Source organism: Balaenoptera musculus, chromosome 18, assembly GCF_009873245.2.
Source record: "Balaenoptera musculus isolate JJ_BM4_2016_0621 chromosome 18, mBalMus1.pri.v3, whole genome shotgun sequence".
Taxonomy (NCBI): domain Eukaryota; kingdom Metazoa; phylum Chordata; class Mammalia; order Artiodactyla; family Balaenopteridae; genus Balaenoptera; species Balaenoptera musculus.
The window spans coordinates 30,731,143-30,751,871 of record NC_045802.1 but is presented as its reverse complement, the minus strand read 5'-3'; positions in this window follow the sequence as shown (position 1 = coordinate 30,751,871).

Genomic DNA, 20,729 nt, shown 5'->3' with positions numbered 1-20,729 from the left:
TGGAATCTAAAAAAAAAAAAAAAAAAAAAAAAAAAAAAAATGCTCATGAAGAACCTAAGGGCCAGACAGGAATAAAGACACAGACCTGCTAGAGAATGGACTTAAGGATATGGGGAGGGGCAAGGGTAAGCTGAGACAAAGTGAGAGAGTGGCATGGACATATATACACTACCAAATGTAAAATAGATAGCTAGTGGGAAGCAGCCGCATAGCACAGGCAGATCAGCTCAGTGCTTTGTGACCACCTAGTGGGGTGGGATAGGGAGGGTGGGAGGCAGTCAGAAGAGGGAGGAGATATGGGGATATATGTATATGTATAGCTGATTCACTTTGTTATAAAGCAGAAATTAACACACCATTGTAAAGCAATTATACTCCAATAAAGATGTTAAAAAAAATTATATTTGTTTTAAAAATACAGAATTTTGTTTATTTACGATTACTAATCTCTTGACCATCCTACATGCCATTTGTTCTCAAATGTTCCAAATGTTTAGAAATGTGCTTTCTAGGTCGATATTTTATTTGATTAATATACTAAATGTTTTACATATTTGAAATTAACTGGCTTTTGATTTATATGTTTATCGGTAAATAGCTAACTAGGTCATATTTTTACTTTTGTTTATTTTTTCATTTATTTGCTCCTGAATGTGTAGAAGTATAAACACAACTGTAAAGAGCACAGATAAGCTCTCAAAATGTTACAGGCATTTTACCCAAACATCTGTCAGGTAAAAGGTTAGAATTTTCACTTTTAGAAGAAAAACATATACCAATTAGCAGCAATATTCTGTTGCTTATTGCATGATTTTGGTGTGTGTGGGGGGGAAATTGACATGCTTCTTGATTATGTGAGGGCATTTCTACATGGGGCTTTCTCTGCGGAATGTCTACAAGTTGATTCAAAAGATAACTTCTACACTTTATTTGGATATTTAACACATAGACATTTATCTTCAGCATGTAATTTGGACTATATACTGGGCATGTTGCCAAAATTTTTCAGTTAAATTAGTTAATAATAACCTTACATATTCCAAAACACTAGTGGATACAGTTTTTCTGAATTTGTAAAGAGAATTGCTATTAGAAATCCCATGATGCATAAAATATTTGAGGTTATGATAGTATTTTTAGATGTCACTAAAATTCTTATAGATATCTAATGTCAGAAAACTGCTGAATAGTAAAATTTCTAAATTTTTTTTAGTAAGAAAGGTTTTAATTATTTAGAGTAGAATTAAAATATAATTTGAAAAATATTCTACATTTGTGTGTTTGATATGAAACAGTATTTAGTACAAAATAATAGTAATATAAAATTTTTCAAAATGTGGTTCAGTCATAGTATTTATAAAAGCAGCAACACCCTACCACGTAGGTAAGATATACCACATAGGTAGGGTGTGTATGTAATTACAGTACTAATCACTCTTTTATATAATTTATTTTTCTCCCAGTAATGATAAATCAAGCACATCTTTCCATACTAAAACCTTAAGCTTTTGAATAAATATGTAGGGTTTCATTGTGTAGACACACAATCATGTGTATAACTAATTCTCTCTTAATAGATATATAGATTTCTTTTTATGTTTTATTTTAAAATATTGAAATTTACACAATTATTAATATATTTTCTATACATGTGGAAATATTTTTACATAAAATTAATTTATGAGAAGTTAATTAGCTATGTCCAAAGAAATACATATTTTAATAATGAATAGATATAATGTACTAGAAAGTTAAGGGAACTATAGTCTTCACAAATGTCAATGTCATAAAAGACAAAGAAAGGCTTTGGAAATAATTCAGATTAAAGCAGACTAAAGAAACATGACAATTAATTGTAATACCTGATTCTAGACAGAATCCTGTTCTTTTTAAAAATGTTATAAAGGGCATTACTGGATAAAGTGACAAAATTGGAATACACATAGTCGATCAAATAAAAGAAGTATCAATGTTACATGTTTTCATGCCAATAACTGTACTTGGGGTTATGTAAGGCAATATTCTTATTTTGAGAAAATATACATTAAAATATTTAGAAGTAAATGGCTATGGTATATAAAACTTACTTTCAAATGATTCAGAAAGAAAAAGTATGTGTGTATACACAGAGTCATATGTATATACAGATATGCTTATATAGATGCATATGATTATATACATGTGCCATATAGAGAAGATGAGAGAGACAGAAAGAGAAAGCAAATGGGGCAAAACATTTACAAAAGGTAAATCTAGTAAAGGATTTATAGGTGCTCTTTGTACTACTCTTATTGTTGCAACATTTCTGTAAGTTTGAAATTATTTCCAAGTAAAAATTTATAAAAATCAATAGACATTTACAGATGGCTCTCACAAAAGCAGGGCTAACTGTTCCCGTTCCTCTTTTGTCTGCCTTCCCTCTTTAAACAGCATTTACCATTTTTCCTCACTCTGTCTTCCACTCTGTTTCCTTATTTCCTTCCTTCCTTCCATTGGCAAAAATCCATAAGGCAAACTCAAACTCAAAAATAGTTATTATTAATACTGGTTGATCTATTATCATCAAATGATTAATGTCAACATCACTAATAAAGGGACAAATAGATATTGTGTGCTATGCATTGGTATGCAATAAAATGAAACAGCATCTCTGCTATCCTTGCTGAAAATACTTGAGGAAACATTGGAAAAAACCAAAATAGGAGGCTGTGGTAATCAGAATAATGGCTTCCACAAAGATGTCCATACCCCCAGAATATCAGTATGTTTGGGTACATGGCAAAGGAGAATTAAGTTTGCAAATGGAATAAAGGTTGCTAATCAGATGACCTTGAGATGGAGGGATTATCCTGGATTATTTCAATGGTACCAATGTAATTATAAGGGTCCTTAGAAGTGAAAAAAGGAGCCAACAGAGAGAGAATCATAGAGGCAGCAGTATGTGGGAAGACTTAGCCCAATGTTTCTGACTTCAAAGATGAGGGAATGGGACCACAAGCCAAGAAATGAGAGTGGCTTCTAACTCAAAAAAAAAAAAAAAAAAAGAAAAAGAAAAGGAAAAGCACTCTTTCCTAGAGCTTCTAGGAGGAAACACAGTCAGGTTGGCACCTTGATTTTAGCCTAGTGAGACCTATTTGGTTCTGACCTCTAGCACTGTAAAATACTATTATAAATTTGTGTTTCTTTAAGCCATTAAGCTTGTGGCAATTTGTTACAGTGGCAATAAGAAAGTCATACAAATAAATCTAAGAAGTGACTGACTTGTAATATTCAAACATGCCAAATTTGGGAAGGTGAAGGAGAAATTGAAAGACTGTTCCCAGTTCAAAGACAGTGACACATAACTGGGTTCTATAATGATTCCAGATTGGATCTTTTACTACAGAGGACTTTACTGGTAAACCTGGGCTTGCTGGATGAAGGATACATGAAAGTCCTTTGCATTATTTTTGCAGTTATTCTTTACATTTGAAACTGTCAACATCTATAGACATAAAGCAGGACCAAATTAGAATCTCACCACAGTATACGCACTATTTCTGTGTATCTTCCCATTAGTGGATATTGTCAAATATTTTTCTCAGTTGACAAACTGACAAATTAAAAATAATTTGATAATTAATATAATTTATATTTTTATTTATAAAGGCATGCACTTCTAAAGATTAATTGTATGCTTGATTTTTAGGAAGCTTTTCTTTTATTAGTAAAAACTTTTGTCTATGTAAGACTGAGTACCTTGATAAAGCAGCAAACCACAGCTTAAGTCAAATGCTCTGCTTATACAACAATAAATATATTACATTAAATAAATAAATCTATTGAGCTTAAAAACATGAAATAAATGTAGGAAAAGTTTAAAGGGTTCAAAAATAAGTTTTTTAACTTAAATATATGTTGAAGTGCACTTATTAACTTTTTAAGGCTAAAATGAAACATTTCTTCCTCAATTGAAAATTGAGGGTTAAATTGTAACTTTCTGGGTCTACCAGACTCATTTTTATTTTTATTTATATATTTACATTTGGAGGAGAAGATAATGACAAATATGATATTAACTAGAACTTGTATTCTATCTTTCAGTTCATAAAACACTTTTATGCTTATTTTAATTATGCAATTCTCTTCTAAAATAGGTATGTCAGAAATTATCATTCTCATTTTTCAAAGAGGAAACTGAGGATCAGAGACATCAAATAACTTTCCCAGGGTCACAGAGCTATCAGATATATAACGAAAGGATTCATGACATTTTGAATCTATTTTATTTTACTCACTGTGTATTAATAACATAAAACTGGGAATATTAGATGAGGCAGCTGAGCTTTGCATTTGAGGGTGAAGGTTACAAAGCAAGGTTTCCTCAGTTTGAATCCTGTTTCCACCATTTACTTGTGTTACTACAGGCCATTTTCTTATTCTGTCTGTGCCTGTGTGTTAAGTAGTTAATGAGCTATTAGATGTAAAAGTTTGATACAAGTCTTGACAAGTAATAAGTGACAAATAAATGTTTTTATTATTACTATTATTGTAATATAAAATAAAAGTAAGTGGTATTGATCTAATGAAATAAATCAAATCAACACTATTGGGAATAAAAACAGCTCATGATGATATTTCAATGTTAAATCAGCTACTGAATGCAAATTACCTAGCCCAGGAGTTGTAATAATAAATTCAGTTTTTATCATCATCATCATCATTATCATAATCATAATCATCCTATAAGGAAAAGGTACATGGCATGGCCTAATATGTCAAATCAATATAAAGGAAAAATTTACATGCACAGAGTGCTATTTAGATTTTTCTACTTTCTGTTTTCCAAGGCCAAAAACCAAAAAGCCCCAATTCTATTTTTTTATTGAAGTATAGCTGATTTACAATATTATATTACTTTCGGGTGTACAACATAGTGATTCAATATTTTTTAGATTATACTCCATTTAAAGTTATTACAAAATAATGGCTATATTTCCCTGTGCTGTATAATATATACTCGTTTCTTATTTATTTTGTACATGGTAGTTTGTGTCTCTTTAATCCCAAACTCCTATCTCACCTCTCCCCACTTCCCTCTCCCCACTAGTAACCCCAAATTTGTTCTCTATATCTGTGAGTCCATTACTGTTTTGTTGTATACATTCATTTTTGTTTTTAGATTCCATATATAAATGATAACATAAAGTGTCTTTCTCTTTCTGCCTTATTTCACTATACATAATACTCTCTAGGTCCAGCCATGTTGTTGCAAATAGTAGAATTTCATTATTTTTATGGCTGAGTAATAGTCCATTTTGTATATATGACATCTTCTTTATTCACTCATCTGTTGATAGATACTAAAGTTACTTCCATATCTTAGTTATTGTAAATAATGCTGGTATGAACTTTGGGGTGCATGTATCTTTTTAAGTTAGTTTTTTTTTTCATTTTCTTCAGATATATACCCAGCAGTGGAAATGCTGGATCATATAATAGTTCTATTTTCAGATTCTTGAGGAACATCCATACTGTTTTTCATAGTGGCTGCCCCAATTTACAATCCCACCAACAGTGTAATAGTATTCCCCTTTCTCCAAATTCTCCCAACATTTGTTATTTGTAGGTTTTTTGATGATAGCCATTTTGACAGGTATGAGAAGATATCTCATTGTGGTTTTGATTTGCATCTCTCTGATGATTAGCAATGTTGTCATTCATGTGCCTGTTGGCCAACTGCATATCTTCTTTAGGAGAATGTCTATTCAGATCTTCTAACCATGTTTTAATTGGGTTCTTTTTTCTATGATATTGAGTTGTATGAGCTGTTCATATATTTTGGTTATTAACTTCTTGTCAGTCATATCATTTCAAAATATTGTCTCCAAGTTAGTAGGTTGTCTTTTCATTTTGTCAATGGTTTATTCTGCGTGCAAAACCTTTTACGTTTAACAAGGTCCCAATTCTTTTCACAGGTGATGTTAATTTCATCATTTGAAAGATGCTTTTAAAATTAAATCCAGAAATGTATTTGTTTTCTTGTACATTCATCCCTTGGTATCCAGTGGGGATAGTGTTCCAGGACCTCCACAGACACCAGAATCAGTGGATTCTCAAGTCCCTTATATAAAATGGAGTAATATTTGCATATAACCTATGCACATCCTTCAGTATTCCTTTAATAATTTCTAGATTACTTATAATACCTAATACAATGTAAATTCTATGCATGTAGTTGTAAACACAATATAAATGTCATGTAAATAGTTCCTGGCATGCAGTAAATTCAAGTTTTGCAGTTTGGAATTTTCTAGTATTTTTTGTAATATTTTCCATTCTTGGTTGGTTGAATCCATGGATGTGAAACCCAGCACTAAAGCTAAAGCTTGGACTCTGTCAACATTTGCCCCAATTCTATGCTGAATTCTCCTCTGCTCAGTCCCCTTCATTAATATGCATGTGCCCTTAGCTTAAAACTTCCCTAATTTTGCTGTTCAGGGAGGCACTGCTTCGGAAAAGATTCCCTGTGTTATCCTTTCTTGTTGCAAGCATTCTACTCTTTGCCTTGGTTGTGTCTCTTGACTCAACACCCGCCAAGAGGTGAACCAGTTTATCAGATAACACTGCCTGTGTTTGTATCTCAGCTCAAGCAAGTGCTAGATGTTTGATCTTGGGCAAGTTACTTTAATGTTTCTGTACTTCCATTTCCTCAACTATAAAATGGAGATAATAGAAATATCTACTTTAGGGTGCTGTAATGACATTAAATGAGTCTATGACAGATGATATAACACATGATCCAGTTCAGTGCTGGTGTCATAGGAATCGCATTTGGAAGAAGCCTAATATTTTTTAAAATCCTGGTATTTAAGATATAATAATTAACAAGGACTCATTGGAGTCCAAAGTGAGCAATAGAAGAAATTGACAAACTATTATTAGTGTCATCTCCACCTCTTCACAAAATGCTCATTTTAAGTAAAATGTGAAAAAAATCATCTGACCAAGAAGACCTTAACATTCCCCTCAGCTTGAGTAAACTGAAGACAGACTTGTTCCTGACTCCAGGTCTCTGACTTTTCATAGGGTATTTGAGTTTAGTATTTCTCCCTTATTGCAAGGTCTTTAATAAAGTCTCATTGCCTGTTTAACTGATCTAGTAGAATTTTTCTTATCACAGGAACTGTCTCCAGAATTAGAGAATTTATTACATTATTATGTATAAAAGAATTATAATAGTCTGTTAAGTTTTCAAAGAAGAAAGCATCAAAATTCAATAAGAATTTATATTTATATTTTCATTTTCCTTAGATAGTTATCAATTTTGACACCGTATGTTAAATACTTGACAGCATTAATTTTTGAATCATTTTATGATGTCTTTCAGCTTGCTTTATTGTTTCAATTATCCTTATGAAGTTAATTTCATTTTTTACTGAAGTGTCAGCTCCACAAATTTTAGCAAACTGCTTCACTCATATGTATCATGCATATAAATGACTTGATGCTATAGTTTAAGATGTGTTATGATAATAATCAAGAGCTTAATTCTACTTTAAGATGAAGACTCAAGACAGCATTTCTATTTCTTTAGTCATTAGCTTGATCTTAGAATAAAAAATAATTTATGAGATAACAAATGATCATAAGTACAACAGCTTGCTGTTAAAGTCTCAGTTACAATTTATATGGTTTTAATCAACATAATAAAAAGTGTTTACATATTCTATTTTTATATTCATGTGGTAACTGTACAAAATAAGTTTTTTTATTTAAAGTGTAGATGTTGTCACTAATTATTAGAGAAATGCAAATCAAAACTACAATGATGTATTACCTCACACCTGTCAGAAAGGCCATCATTAAACAATCTACAAATAAATTCTGTAGAGGGTGTGGAGAAAAAGGAACCCTCCTGCACTGTTAGTGAGAATGTAAATTGGTGCAGCCACTATGGAGAAGAATATGGAGGTTCCTTAAAAAACTAAAAATAGAGTTGCCATATGATACAGCAATCCTACCTCTGGGCATATATCCAGAGAAAACTATAATTTGAAAGATACATGCATCCCTATGTTCATAGCAGCACTATTTACAATAACCAAGACATGGAAACAACCTAAGTGTCCATCGACAGATGAGCAGGTAAAGATGTGGTGTTTATGTGTGTATATATATATATATATATATATATATATATATATATATATATATATACACACACACACATATAATGAAATATTACTCAGCCATAAAAAAGAATGAAATAATACCATTTGCAGCAACATGGATGGACTTAGAGATTATCATACTAAGTTAAGTAAGTTAGACAGAGGAAGACAAATATCATATGATATCACTTATATGTGGAATCTAAAATATGACACAAATGAACATATCTACAAAACAGAAACAGACTCACAGATACAGAGAACAGATTGGTGGTTGTTAAGTGTGGGGGGTGGGGGGGGATAAACTGGGAGTTTGGGATTAGCAGATGAAAACTATTGTATATAGGATGGATAAACAACAAGGTCCTACTGTATAGTGCAGGTGACTATATTCACTATCTTGTGATTAAATCATAATGTTCTAATTCTGTGAAATATGCCATTGGTGATTTGATAGGGATTGCATTGAATCTGTAGATTGCTTTGGGTAGTATAGTAATTTTCACAATATTGATGCTTCCAATCCAAGAACATGGTATATCTCTCCATCTGTTTGTGTCATCTTTGGTTTCTTTCATCAGTATCTTACAGTTTTCTGAGTACAGGTCTTTTGCCTCCTTAGGTAGGTTTATTCCTAGGTATTTTATTCTTTTGATGCAATGGTAATGGGATTCTTTCCTTAATTTCTCTTTCTGATCTTTTGTCGTTAGTGTATAGGAATACAAGAGATTTCTGTGTATTAATTTTGTATCCTGCAACTTTACCAAATTCACTTATTTATTTATTTATTTATCGGCCACACCACATGGCTTGTGGGTCCTTAGTTCCTTGACCAGGGATCGAACCTGGGGATCAAATTCAGGCCCAGAAGTGAAAGCACCAAGTTCTAACCTCTGGACTGCCAGGGAATTCACCTATACCTATTTTTTAATGATCTAATTAAAATAATACATTTTCTATGTCCAAACTTAGGAGAACTGTAATTAAATCTAACACTATGATCACAAAATAAATAAATGTAATGGAAAGCATATATAAAACTGAATTAACAATCAGTGGTTTCAATATGCAATAAAAGACACTATATCTTACAATATGAGAAGTATTAAAAAAAGTTGGAATTTTAAAAAATCACTTAGATTTTTAAATATTTCTAAATATAAGCACAAAATATGTCATAGTAATTTGACCCAAAATTGCATTTTTCTCACAACTTTTCTAATGAATTTATAAGAAAAAAGTTACTCTCTTTAATTTCAACTTCAAAAAATAGTTGGTCCAAAATATCCTTGTTAACAGATTTTTAATAAATCATAGGTAAATTTACTTGACTTTCTATTTTTTAGCTGGTATGTTATTCAATGAAAAAGAAGGCTTCCAATTATAGTGGCAAAAGGAGAAAAACAATCAATATAAAAATATAGCTTAAGAATAATTTTCAAATTTTAAGCAAACCATAGTCATTTTATATAATTTGCAGGTGTCATTTTAGAGAGACAATAGACTGTGTACGCAATTACATTCCGTTTTCAGACAACAGTTTGCAATCAGGAGAATCTGTGATGAGGTTTAATCAAAAATTAGAACTTTTTAATTAAATAGGGCCTTTTGTGACTAGTCATTTGACGTTAATTACTGTTTTACTTGGATTCTTTTTGATTTGTAAAGGGCCCTGAGTACTGAAAAAGTTATATCGCATCACAGAAATTGTTGATAATTAAAATAAAAGCTTGTCTTCCTCAGCCCATCACACATCTTAAAAAGGAACATCATTTTAAATGTTAAATGGCTGCCTTAGATAAACAGACTAGAGGGCGTTAAAGGAAAAATAACAGATGGCATGTCAAGCCAGTTGCTTTGGATGGGCAGTTCGAAAGTTGTTAATTGTAATGATTTATAAGCTCTTTTAAAATATTCAGCCACACTTTTAGGGACTAACTAATGGTAGGAGATATATGCACAGTTCTAAAAGCTCAAGACTCTTATGGGAAACATAAACCAAACTCAAAAAACACCACTGCAATGAATAAAGGTCATCAATCAAACTTAATGCTAAAACAGAATGTTCAAATAATATTTTTTATTTGTAGACTCATGGAGAATAAAATGAAAGTTGAGACTATTTTTGTAAGATGATGACTCTAAGTGCAACATTCATCTCTCTGTGATTCAGGGTATAGTATATGCAAGGGGTAATCAAAATAAAAGGATTTAATATCAATGAACTAATTTGTTTTAAAACAACTTGAGAAAAAAAGAACTTATACATATAAAGGTAATTTTAAAAACAATGATGTTCTGTGTTTATGTAAGATACAGTGATTTAACTTGTTCAGACATAGAAACCAAATTATTTTTCCAGTTGGGATAAGAGAATCACATATTTCCCTATGGTGATTGCCTTGTAATGGAGGGCATTCAATTTTAGTACAACTTGCCTTAGGTTAGGATTAGGGTCTGTGGGCAGAGTAAAACTAATTGGCCTGAACATGGATGTCACCCATGCCCTCAGCTTCATTAGCAGTATGCGCTAACCAACTAAGTTAAATAGACATGGTAATCATAAAACAGAACTTTAAAAATACATGGTTATATGAACAAAAGATATGCACTACTAAGCATGGAACATGTTGCGACTAATTTTGCCTTTATTAGACCATGTGTAAAAGCTAGTCAGCTAAAATATGTTTGATATAATTGTACTTAAGTAACTTAAAGATAATAATCTCTCACAATAGTAGAAACTATTTAAATAATATCAATAATTCAGGCCACTTCAATTTCCATTAAAATAAAAATTATAAATATAAATTCATAGGAGGAGATAATCTATGTTGCCTGTAGATGTATATTTATTTAGACTTTTTATAAGCTAACACTTCCAGTTCATATGTTATGCTATTTTCATGTGCAATGGAGACTTAATATGAAAACATTCAAGAGTGGTAATTAATTGCTCATAATGGTAAATAGCTTGAGGGTGGTGTGGAGATTTTATTGACCTCACTCCTCTCTTCTCCAGTACTGGAATAAAATAATCTGGCACCACGGCTAAGGACAGCAGTTACAGTTCCAAATTTTCCAAGATAAATAGGAAAATTGACTATGACATGATTATATACCCCAAATGTCACTAAAACTGAAATTATAGCCTGGGTTTCCTAGCAAGCTGGAGAATTAAAGAATTGCAAAATTAAGAGAATAGAACTAGAACTTTACTTTACAGTTGTTGATAATAATTATTTATTTATTGCTGACTTTTACTAGACAGTTTATTATGTATCATGTCATTTAGTCCTCCCAACAAAATAGATGATTATCCCCATTTTACAAATGAGAAATGCAGAGAGGCTAAAAAACTTCCCAAGATGACACAGTTCGTAATGGGCTAGTTAATGTTTAAATCATAGTCATATCTGGAAAACAAATCTGAGGTTTAAAAATAAGATTAGAAAAAGTTTAGGTTTGAATGGTCTATTTGGTATTTTAATAAGTAGATTCCATTTCTCTTAAACTTTGAGATATCACAGAAGATATGGAAGGTTAGATAGAAAAATATTGGGCAAGAAGAAGAAATGTGGGGATAAAACAGGCACGGGAAATGTTTTAACATTGAAGTCCCACAAGTGAGACCAAGGATTCCTCCCCTGAGTATCCACCGGTGTATTTAAGCATAATCTGTCCTGCCCAACCTTTGCTTCAGTACTTCGTGGTTAACCTTAGCCCTTGGGATTCACTTTGGCTTTTGTCCAAGTATCAGAATCAAGGATGTTCTCTCAAATCTCTCTTTCTCTCACTCACATAAACAAAAATACTTCTGGAAAAGCCAAGCCTCTTGGTCTTCTTTCACCCTTAAATAACCCCACAACTCAATTTGGTTAAATATAGACCCCGAAACATAAGAAATTCTATATCCTTGTATCTTCATGTCAATCCTGCTGTCTCGATTCCTCCTCTAGGTCTCACAACTCCCAAAGCAAGTTCCCCTTGTTTAAACAAAATCAAAGATTTTTACATTGGGCTTCCCTGGTGGCGCAGTGGTTGAGAATCTGCCTGCCAATGCAGGGGACACCGGTTCGAGCCCTGGTCTGGGAAGATCCCACATGCCGCGGAGCAACTAGGCCTGTGAGCCACAATTACTGAGCCTGCGCGTCTGGAGCCTGTGCTCCGCAGCAAGAGAGGCCGCGATAGTGAGAGGCCCGCGTACCGCGATGAAGAGTGGCCCCCACTTGCCGCAACTAGAGAAAGTCCTTGCACAGAAACGAAGACCCAACACAGCCATAAATAAATAAATAATTACCATTAAAAAAAAAAAAAGATTTTACATTAATACCCCATAAGATCACATCCCTCTCCATAACTATTTTCAGAATATTTGTGTTCTTCTGCTGTGCTAGAAACACAGTTCATGGGCCTCTCCAAGGTCCTCTTGAACGCTACCCTGAGAAACTAAGAGACAAGATGAGCAAAGTCTCAACAAAAATGCCTATTCAGTATATCAATTATCGGACTCCTCTTGTCTGTACCTAATCCATAGTGCAATATTTAGTCTTGGAGTGAGGACTTCTTTATTTCTGTTCTAAGTAGAGGGAATAAAGCCAGAGCTTTCTATGACAGGAACAATCTTTGGCATGGCATTAGTCAGACCAAGGTTGGAACCTAAGAAAAATTCTTTATGTTGGTGTCATACTTTACTATTTCTCTTTTTTATTAATCAAACCAGGAGAATGATGATGACCTTAAACTTTCTCTTACTTTACTCCCCAACAAACAAAGAAAATCTAAAAGATAAGAATAATTGAAGTTTAAAAGAAAATCTGATTTCATACTCCCGAGAAGACATTGATATTTTAAGCTTAAGATTTAATTCTATTCCTTGTACCCATGAAAGACAGGCTCAAACCTAACTGAAGCATAAGATTTAGCACATCAAACATGAAAGAGTTAAAATTGCAATTCATGGGTTGTACTGCATTTAAAAGAAAGCTGCTAAATTTTTTCATTTAATGTTTTTTAAACTCAAATATATCTCATTAAGGACAATTAAATATAAAATCAATAATTATTATAAGAAGCTAGTTTACAACTGAAATAATTATTTTCCCATTAGAAGACATATTTGAGAAGACTATAAAACTAAAACTATATTTGGTATTCTCTGCATTGTTTATTTTCCCATAGAAAACCTATCAGTTAAAGTGAATTTTAACCTTCTCCATTTCTCCCAGAGAACATTTAATTCATATTCTTTAGGCTTTTTGAGACTGGCTCCCCATACTGATGAAGAAATTATTGTTTTTATAATATTTACTAAGGCCTAGTTACTGAACCTTTCTCAAGGACATTTCATTTGCTTTTAATGTGTAAATCTCTGAGAATCATTTTGGGAAAAAAGGCAGCCAAAAATATTAATATATACAGTTAATTATATAGTTTAATGAATTCAAATTAAGTCATAATATATTATATTAAATACAATGCATGTGACGAATAGGAAATAAAAAGGTCATGACATCTAAGAATTGTAGGACCAAGAACTTGAATACTAATGGATCAAGAATATCCTGTATGAAATATTATTTTATATTTTACTCTCAGTCCCAGATTTTTTCTTTTCAAATTGACTTCTCAAAACTACTCAAAAAAGTCAGCAATATGATTTTATAATGTTCTGTGATGTCAAGAAGGTATGAGATTATGTTATACATTAAAATGTGCTATTTTCAGAAATAATTAGCTAAATCATAATGTTCTGAACATTAATTATCTGAAAATGTGCCCAGTAAGCTATAATTTAAGAACAGCTTCTTGACTATCTTTCAATATCTTGACAGCCATTGTAACACGTTGCTCAGACTATGTTGACTCATCTAATGGAAAGAACCACTACTTAGATGGTTGCCTCAGAATAGTTATCTAAAAAAGGTGTATGTAGAACTGGGGTAGCTGAAGCTACCACATGGTCCACATGACTTTTTTTGGTCTCTTCCAACCTATGGAGGTTGTCACCACTGAGTAATAAAGAAAGAAACATTATCTTCTAAATCTTTGCTCCATGATCCTTCTGTTGTATGACTGGATAATTTCTAATGTGTGTTTTTAGTGATACAGAACCTTGCTACATATATTAATTTTTTCTTCAAAATTGCTTTCCACAAACTTACTATGTTAATAACAGACTAATTGGTGTTTATTGCTCTATTCATAAATACAGTTTGGTAATATATATTTTAAACATTCCAAATTACTGTCCCTGTGATGATACTCTTTTCCAGTTTTCTTTGCTGATTTCTCCTCTTGGCATAGTGGTATGAGTGTGGACTCCAGAGATAGTGCCTTGGTCAAAGTCTGGGTCTACTCTTCCTAGCTATATTGATCTTGGAGAAGTTATTGACACTCTCTGTGGCTTGAATTCTTCATTTGTAAAATGTGAATATTAATATTAGCAATATTATAAATGACAATTCTTGTTACCCAATTTATAAAGAAGGAAGCCAGATCTCACAGAGTTGATGTCATTTAGCTGAAATCAAAAATAACTGGTGTAAAGTGATATATTTAGAGTCAATAACTAGTAAGTAGCAAAGTCAGGATTTGAATACAAAAGGAACAATTTTTTCCTTCTTTGGTATTAGTGAAATATATTTATGAATTTACAAAGGATTATAAATTCTTTAATGGAGATCTTCCTCCAACATAATATTAACATCAGCTTAGCAAGGGATAGTTTATATTTAAGTAACATTTAATTTTGTTTCAAACATATTTGTCTCAGATATTTCAGAGCCGGCCATTCAAATCAAGACCAATTTGAAAAGCTAGTAATCTCCAGGAAGTGGATGGGGCCAAAAGCAAATTGTTAGTTATAGCAGGTAAAACTTTCTTCCTTCACCCACCATGTTTTGTCATGTCTTTCTTGCATATGACTGCATGCAAGGGGCAAGGACAGAGACCACATGAAACCTCTTTGATGTGACCAAATTATTGTATCCTACAGAAGTAACAGAACCTCAAGATTTGAACATGTTAACAATCTCTGAATAACCCTAAGCTTAACTTTGTCACTACTTTATCAGGAATAAGAATAATAGTAATGGTCTAAGTCTCCTCCCTTGCTTAACCAGACAAGGTCCTCTTCCAGGTGTAGTGATGATGGAATAGCACAGGAAAGGATACTGCCCTTCAATTATGTCCCTCACACTATCCAGCAGACACTCATGGAATTTTCTACAAAGTACTTGGCAAGTAGTTGCTACTCCTCTGCTTATATATACTTTATTGTTTATTTTTTGGAGAATTTGTGAGAAGAGTTGATAAATAGCTATATCACACTACTACTGACCTTGGAAGCCTTACCAGAATATTGCACATTAATTTAGTTACTTCAGGAATATGGAGCTTGCATTTAGGTTTGGCATCATAAAAGAGGCTTTTTCCTACAGACACTCATACACACACACACACACACACACACACACACACACACACACACACAGATAGAGAGAGAGAGAGAGAAAACCTAGAGAGAAAACCTAGAGGACTGTAGTCATAGAACTGAGGAAGACCCATCTTCCCCAGGTTTTGCTTCTCAGGTGGAATTTTACTTCTTTAGAGGTAATAGTGATAAAAAATCAGAGATGAAATAAAGTAGTGATCAGATAATACATACTGTGTTTACATGTATTTCTAACCCTGAACTAGTTGCCATCCCTTAAGCATGCCTTAAGTTTTCCTAAATATTTTCCTTTTAACTAGAATGCCTTAGTACATCATCTCTACCTGTGTAAATTATATCAATCCTTTACATTGATATCCTATAAGGTCATCCCTTAATATCCTTTAAGGACCACTCAGAAAGCCCACATCTTTGTAAATCCTCTCTTGATTCCTTACAATTGAATATGATTGCTCCTTTCTTAAACTGTTATGGTAATTTATGTATAATTTCTATGACACACATTTTATTTTGTTCTGCATTATTCTCTGCTTAATTGTTGTATCACTCTTCTCCATCTGAAATTATAAAGATGTAGAAAATAATGGTTTTCTCGTTCCTATGTACCCCACAGTGTCTAGCACAGTGTTTTACAAATAGCATACCCTGAATGAAAGTTGAAATAAATCAGTCTGCCCTTTTCTAATAGTGCCTGTAACAGTGTTATTTTCCCTCTGATAGAAAATTAGTTGAACATCTGGAAATTTAGGAATATGGCTCTTCAGTTAACTTAGTACATAAGAAGTACAAGAGCTATGCAATTTCTGACCCTCAACTGGCTTCCACTAGTCCAGATACTGGGTCTGAACAATACTTAGTACAGTTGAGTTAACAATGAGCCTATAAATTAAGAAAGAAAAAAGTATGCAAGCCTTATCATTTATGAATCATCATAAACAAATGGTACCAAATAAATATGAATATATTCAGGATCCATAAATAAATTTATTTATATAAATATTTGATATATAGTATATGTATTGTATATATATATATATGTATATATATATATATATATGTATATATATATATATATATATATATATAATCTCCAGGATACATAAACAAATGAAATATATAGTTAACATTAAAGGCCGTTTTCTAAATCATGGTTTACATAACCCCTATTTTGCACATGGGGTGTCTTAGTGTATTACTTTATTGTCCTAAAATTATTGTTTAATTTTAAAGGATTCCATTTAAGCTTCTTAAAATATGACATGGTAATCATTAGCATAATTTGTATGAATAACAAATAACAATGATGATACTGCAGTTCTTTTAATGAAATAATTCGTTATTTAAGCTGTCTAAGCAGTATGCATGACAGCTACCCTATCAACAGAGGAGTTAATTCAATGCACATGGAAGAACAGTTTAAATATTAAGCAATCAATCAATCATTCTCTCATCCTAGTTAATAAATAAGAGTATTACTTCAGTTGTTTCTTCTCTACTGAAAGGATGAACATAATCAAACTTGAATTTTATAGGAAATGGGAAGAATTAACATTTATACTCCATATCCATATATGCTTCTCATGGGTTAGAATTACTTGGGAATAATATTAAGTATATTAATGAAGATTCAAACTTATAAAAATTATTTTAGCTCTAGTTAGTTTTTGCTAATAATCACTGAAACTGTTAACATGATCAAAACATTTGGTTTAAATCATTTGCACATATTTTATTAACAGGACAAGTTTCTTTCATGAATAACAGAGGTGATTTACCAAGTTTTACATATACTGTAAGTATCAGAGAAATTTTACTGTGTTTTGCCCCATGAAATAACAGTCTTTGTTATCAGTTGACTATGGGTTTGTACCATGAAAAGACCCTGGATTATATACAGAGCAAATTCATCTGTGTAAAAGTAGGTTATGAAAATAGAGTAGCTAAACTAAGATCTTTACTGCACTCTTAAGAATATGTAAGCAGAGAATATCGGTAGATAGGAACAAATGTATTTCAATCAAGGAAAAACTAAAAAGATTTTGACAAAAAGAGAGTGCAGTTTTGTCCCAGACCTCCTGAAAATGCCCAAGAAGCTAGCATACAGAAAGTAACAGACTAGTAAGAGTTTGGACCTTTTGATAATTGTTTGTGGGCAAAAATTGGAAAGTTTCATAATGGGTAGGAGGTTTTTACATAGAAAGCAGCAATCATTCAGGCCTTATCCTATTAAAAAAGCTCATGGTAAGGAAGTGTCCAGGATTCTTTCCAATAAAACAGCATCTTAGTGTTTCTCCTCCTGCCAGTGAGGTTGGCTTAAATTAAGTGAGCATAAAGAATATGTGTATATATAAGTAATAGATAGAAATGATACAGAATGAATGTTGATGATTGATTACTGTATTAAATTTAGGAACCACTGTCTTAAGAATTTACCTCTAAATTCTTATTTGAATACTTACCATTTGTTTAACTGGAAATAATATTATAAAAAGGATGGTAAAAAAAAATAATCAATAGGATTTAAATATAATTAGCTACTTAGCTAGAAAATATTTGAGATATTGATTTTTATGGAATCCAGAAAACAGAGTTTGTTATATAGAAAAGAGTAAAAGTTCACCAAAATATTCAAAACTAAAAATAAAATGAACAACAAAAAATTTAAAAGCCTTTTCATTCATTCTATTGAATTGATAGAGTATGTACATAGGTGTTTTCCTTCTCAGAGTCTTTATTGGTGGAGCACCCATGAGGCTGCATATAGAGCTAAAATTGTCATTGCCAAAGGACCACTTATAATATGACCACAGATATTTCTTCCCATTTAACATCAGCTGTTCTTTGGTCTATCACATCAAAATTGCTTCAGCTATTTTCTCCTTCACAATCCTATATTTCAAACATCCTCCAATACAATAAAAATGCATATATTTTTAACAATCAAAGTTGAAATTCTGAAGAAAGATGCAGGATTTCATGAAAGTGATGGAAGTGATGTCAGAGAACTGCAACTGCTAGAATCAAATGTAAAATAATACAAAACAGGTCAATACAAAAATAATAACCACTCATGATGAAAAATTTACACAGCATCTTGACAAGATTTATTTTTTTATTTTTAAGCTAATCTCCCTAACCTTATTTTGTTCTCTCTACACATAAAATTTTAATCTTTGCTTTAAGTGGATTTACTTTGAGTGCCATTTTTTTTTCTGGAACTGATTATTCTTAGATAATGTGTTCTTATATCAAAATAATAAAATGATGCAACCATAACATTCTAAAAAATGTATACTGCAGTTGATCAGAAAATTCCTTGAATTTAGAAAAAAATAAACTGGGTTGGATTTAGGAAGATAAACGAGGAAAGCAACTGGTACCTGCAAACAGCAGAGATAAAATTTCTTCCCCAAGCAACCTCAGACAAGCTCCAAGTTCAGAATCAATAAATCCAAAGAACAGAAGATGAGAAGAAATCATCTAGGTAATTTATTACCAAACTTTAATTAAAACATCTGAGCTGGCCTGAGCTTCCTTTCTTCTACCCCCTTGCCCTACATACAAAGCACAGGCGGCAACTGTTGTGGCCAGATTTATAATTGAGACCCACTCTTTAAATTGAGTGACAGAGAGGCCATGGGTGGCTCTAAATGTGGGTGTTGGGGACCAAGAGAAAGAAATCATTGCTTCTGAGGGAAAAAGTTTAGAAAACATGCAAGACCATCTTTGCCTCATTTGTGGTCAAAGAGTAAAGTTTCTGAACTTTGGCAGTCGTGCTATGTTCAGGCACTCTGCAGTGTAGCATCCTGCCCATGGCCATCCTCTTACATGGAGAAGCTCATCAGCCTTCCTTACTAGGAAGCGATCTCTTAGAACTGAAGAGAAAACCTGTATCAACATCCTATATTAAATGACTTGGCCTTTCTCATAAAAAAAAAAAAAAAATGAAGTGAGAAATAAAGACTACTGTACATAGATAGAATAACAAGGACATGAAAAAAAGACAAGGTTGATACCAAGTAATTCAGGAAGAAAACATTAAAAGTAACAATCATACCACTACTTTCTAATACATGTCTATAGAAAGATTAGGTTAGTCTAAAATACACATTGAAAAACAGACCTCGCTGTAACTAAGTAAAGAGCAAAGAGAGCAAGTAAAATTTGCTTGATTTTTGAAATAGAAATTATCGAATAAACTGAATAATACATTAGCATGGCTAAAAACCAACTTCTTGATAAAATAAGTAGACAATTTTTATTTATTTAGTGGTTATGATAGGCTAGGTACTGTTCTGTAAACTTGATATATTCTTAACTAATTTCATTCTCACAACAAATCATTTGATACTCTTATCATCTCCAGCTCACAAATGAGGAAACTGAGGCAGAGAGACGCTGACTAGCTTAAGACTATACAGCTAATAATGACACAATGCTAGTTAGCCACATTCTGAATCTAGGTGGTTCTGTGGCAAAACCATATACCTACCAATTGGGCTTCATTAATCTTGAAGACAAAGTTAAGAGAATATGCAAATGTTTAGAGCCAAAATTGCAGAGTTTTAAAAATACAAAGGAAAGAAAAATGTGGAATTAAGAATATTTAAAAAAATATGGAGAAGTACCAACTAGGTCAATTATTAATTTAAAGGGAACAACAATACAAAAAAGTTTTCTGAGTGGAAAAAATATATGTGGGTCTTTATACTGAAAGTCTCCACTGAATAAAAGCAGAAGAAAAATTTTCAAGACTCACTCTTAAATATACCCAGGTCAAATTTCAGAACACTAAGGAGGTTGAAAAATTCTAAAAGTATCCAGAGACAAAAGCAAGGTTACCTACGATACAACAAAAGTCAAAATGACATCAGATTTTGCATCAGCAGCAGTTGCATCTGAGGGCAAAATTAAATCTCTTAGGATGTGAAAAAATTTATAACATGTATTGATATGTTTATCAACAAATACATATAATATTTTCTGTTCGTGTTATAAAAGGATCTGTAAGAAATAGCAAAAATTACAGTAAGGTTTGGTAATCCTTAGAGAAATTAGTCTAAAAGCAGCTGCATTCTAACCTGTCCTGCCAAACGGGCAGAGAGAAATCTCTTAAAATA